The sequence below is a fragment of the Ochotona princeps genome, chromosome 8 (genome assembly GCF_030435755.1).
Source record: "Ochotona princeps isolate mOchPri1 chromosome 8, mOchPri1.hap1, whole genome shotgun sequence".
NCBI lineage: Eukaryota > Metazoa > Chordata > Mammalia > Lagomorpha > Ochotonidae > Ochotona > Ochotona princeps.
Genome location: NC_080839.1, coordinates 17,570,474 through 17,575,151, shown reverse-complemented (window position 1 = coordinate 17,575,151; position 4,678 = coordinate 17,570,474).

Here is a 4,678-nt window from a genome sequence, read left to right as displayed (position 1 = left end):
GATCTTCCTCTATTTCTCTCTCCCTGTCTCTCTGCCTTCCAAATAAAAATAAAAATGAAGATAAGTAAATAACAATTTTAAGAAACACATTTAGCTAACTTGGAATAGAGAGGGATTTTCCTCCACATAATTAAGGACATCTACAAATACGAATCTCCTCAAAATAACATTATCTGTGACTCTTCAGAAAAGGCTTGAATATCTGAGAAAAATCCTGTAAGATCTACTTTGAAGAATGTGAAATCTAATAAATGTATATAGCAAAATTTTAGAATATATAATGTACAAAATCTGCTTACATGTGAATATTTTACAAAACATGAAACACAGAAGACTAAATGTTGTTAAGTAACATCTCTTCTCAAAACAGACTATGGAATTCAACTAATCAAAATTAAAATCCTGTGGAAATTAACAAGCTTATTCTAAATTTAACTGGAATTACAAAAGTCCTAGTAGTTTATACCCCAGAAGCAGATCCATACATATATAGGCAATTACAATAGTAATTTAAATGGACAGGGAAAGATTTTTCAATACATTCTGCTAGTCTCACTTGAATATCCGTAAGGAAAAAACCTCTGCCTTAATCTCCCCCTCATACCACACAAACACACACAAAAACTAATTTAAGTTTGATCAAACAGTTAATTGTGTATATTTCTAATAGTAATAATAGTAATACATGTTTTATGAAAAAACAGAAGACTATGAACTTGAGGTTACAAAAACATCACGTGAGAGCGCAGCAAACAAAACAAAAATGGCTACGTTTCTCTTAACCAAAATAAAAACTCCATCAAAAGTTATCAGTAAGAAAATAAGTGAACAAGTCATTAAATGTGTGAAGATATTTGTAAAATATAAATCTGAGGAATACCTCGCATCTAGAACTCATTAATTAAGACAAATTAAAAACAGATAAAAATCTGAAAAGGTAACTCACAAAGGAAAAAGTACCAAAAGCCAGAAAGTACATTATAAGATCTTCAGCATCATCTTTCTCCAGGAAAATGCTAATAACAACTCCATGAGATGCCACTCAAACCTCTATGCCACAGTTAAGATTAAAACATCAAAAACATTGGAAGTTTGCCAAGATGAGGAAAACCAAACTCTCAAGCGTTCCTAAGATAGTCATGGAAAGCCAGAACCATTTTGGAAAAATACTGCAACACTTAGGCACCATACTTGCACCAATTCTACACCTGGCAATCTCTACAAGGAGAAAGAACACTATATTCACAGAAAAGACTTGTGCTCAAAGGAGCCCACAACTTTCTAAACCAATAGCCAAAAGCCTGGGACAACATTACACGCCAAAAAGGAGGGTAAGCAGAATAATGGTGCAGCCAGGAAGAAAATTATACAAACCAATTCTACAAGCAACGATATGGATGAACATGACAGAAATAGATGTTGAATGAAAGAAGCCAGAAAGTAAAAGACTACACCTTCTGTTGTCTCATATAAATCCTTAGAACAGACAAAACTAATTTAATGCGAGTTAGAATACAGGTAATCTTCTAGGGCAGGAGGAGAACTGGCAGGATAAAATAAAACTCTGGAATGATGAACATGTTCTATGACAAAGGTGTGTTTGGGTACTTGTGCTCATTTGTCAAATGTGTGCAGCTGAGACATACACATGTCAATGTACATGACATCTACCTCAAGTAACTGTGTAACCACAACACTAAGGGAGGCAGATGGGAAGTTCAGATCTTTCCATTAACAGCAGAACATCTGTAATGTTCAAACCTGAATGATGGGCATGGGAGTAAATATTTTTGGAAATGGTTAAGTTTCTACAACAAAAGCTTTAAAAGTACCATTGTAAATGCATATATTTACCTATAGGAACTCTATAACGGAGACTAGCATACCAAGAAGTGAAGATACATTGCAGCATACATCTCTACTCCCAAATGAAAAAAGGACTCCCAATGAAACTGTTAAATGTATCTCAACAATAGGATGCTGGAGTTTCTACCATTGATCTACAATGTCAGGATTCACTTAAATAACAGAATGATGGAGTTGTGACTGTTGCTGAAGCACTATATTATTGTTATACTTTGGGGTGAAACACTGCAGTGGGGGGAATAGGGAGAGTGAAAGGGGAAACCCTTGAGCCTGTGAAACTATAGCATGAAAAACAAAAATTTCATTTAGAAAAAAGTACACAAAAAGCACAAAAAAAAGTACACTCAAAATTCATTACATAGCTACCCTAACTGTAGTTTGGATTTGGAAGTGGGCCTTTAGGAGGTTATTAAGTCATGAATGACATTGGTACCTTAATACAAAACAGAGAGCTAGCTAAGTCTTTCCATGGAAGACGGACATGGCAAGGTGCCTGTATAAGTGAAGGAGCACTGCCTCAAGAACCTGGCCCTTGCATCTCAGTATTGGATTCTAAGACTCCAGAACTATGAGATACATTTATCATTTAAGTTACCCAGTTTTGAGTAGGTTTTTGTTATTTGGTTGGTTGGTCTGGGTCACAGCGACAGTGAACAGAGTTTTCATCTGTTGTTTCACTCCCCAAATGCTAAGAGCTGAGCTAGTCAGGAGCCAGGTATTCAATCCAGGCCTCTCACATGGGTTGCAGCAGCCCAATTATTTAGTCTGAGCATAGTGCCTCCTAGGGTATAAATTAGCAGGAAGCTGGAACTGGGAGCAGAGCTGGGTATAAAACCTCAACTACTCCAATGTAGGCTATGGGCGTCTTAACTACTCTATTGTCATCTCCATCTTAACAGTATTGTTATGCAAAACTGGGATAAGAAATTCAGCTATCCCTCATGTGAACTGCATCCGTGAAACAAAGCTCTGTAAGTTAGATAAGAGATCTTTGCCTTGTGAGAAAACCCAAGATGAAGTGCTTGACAGCCCCTAGCAGGGTTGTCAGCCCAGGCTGTCCTAGACACATTAGAAGGGCAAGTCCAGAATGTATGCCAAGGTCAAGATGCAGTTGAACCCACCCCTGCCATGAGCAGCCCCACACACCTCAGTCTCCACACAGGTACTCTACTGGCATGGGGTGTCGAGGTGGTCACTATCCCTGTTGTGTGCAGAGATTCTTCTAGATGCCAAAGCCAATCACTGTTCCTTGACCTGGGCACTTGCTCATAGTACCTCAGCAGTGTCTGCAGATGGTCATGTAAACCCCGTTTCCCCAAGGCCTCCCCAATCCTCCTCTAACTCTTCCTGTGCACCTTTTGTTGCTACATCTCTCCTCCCATCTTTACCCAGGCTGTTCCTCTTGCCTGGGTGCTCATGGCTTGCTGCATGGCTGCACCTCTCAGCTCAGGTTCTCTCCTCCCCAGGGACGACTCTGCCATCACCCTTCTTCAGAGCCTTCTCCCTAACACTACTTCCTGAAGCTTTTGGTTTAAAGCTTTTCATTGCCTTCAAAGCAGTTTACATATGTGACTCTGTCCACAACATAAGTTCCTAATGACAGGCATGCTTGGTTTTTATTGACAATTACCCACTGGAACTGCTTTAGGCTAACAAGCTCCCTTCTAAGCACAGACAGCCAATGTGTCCCTGCTTTCCTTCAGTAAGCATCTTTTAAATTTTTTTTTAAATTTTTATTGGAAAGGCAGATCAGATTTATGGAGAGACGGGCAGAAAGATCTTCCATCTTCTGGCTCACTCCCAAAATGGCCACACTGGCCCGAGCTGAGCCAATCCAAAGCCAGGAATCTGGAGCTTCTTTCAGGTCTCCCATGCAGGTGTAGATTCCCAAGGCTTTGGCCATCCTCGACTGCTTTCCCAGGCCACAAGCAGGGAGCTGAATTGAAAGTGGAGCAACCAGGACATGAAGCAGCACCTATATGTAATCCCAGCCTTTACTAAGAGAGGATTTGGGCACTGAGCCATGGCACTGGGCCTCCAGATGTTTCCTAAATGTCAAACAAAGATAGGCTTTGTATGGAGTAGAGGACTGCCCTCACACAAAAGGACAGTATTAGGCAAGACTCCCTATTTTCCGAATGAAAACAGAGCTACCTGCAATACTGATAGTGACTATGGTGGTGGTGACAATAGAGGCATTGATGACCATTAAGTTGCCTTCTTACATATCAGGAACTTTATACATTTATTTGTAACCCTATAATCCACACAGTAAAACAGAAATTAGTATATGTGAGCATGAAATAACTGATTCAAAAGACAACTAAGGTCATTCTTAGTGTAAATAATTAGACCAAAGGCATGATGAAATTATCAGCTTCATTCTCTCAATTTTTTTTAGTTTCAGGGGCTGGTCTTGCAGTACAGAAGGTTAAGCACCACTTTCGCTTGAGTCCCAGATACTCTGACTCCAACCTGGCTTCCTGTCAATGTGCCTGGGAAGGAGGCATAGTCCCAACCACTGACATGGAAGAGCAGGATGGAGTCCGTGGTCCTCAGCTTCAGCCTAGCTCAGAACCAGCCACTGCAGCTGTTTGGGGAGGGAACCAACAGGAGGAAGAGCTCTCTGTCTCTGTCACTTTGCCTTTCAAGTAAAGTCTGCTTTAAAAGTCTTAGTTATATTGTCCTTGTGCTCCTGATATGCACTTCAAAGCTCCCCCCACAATCCCAACGCACACACACACACACACACACATTCCTTTATTTCTCTCTCTCTCCCTAGTCTCCAAAATAACAAGTCTCCAAAACCATA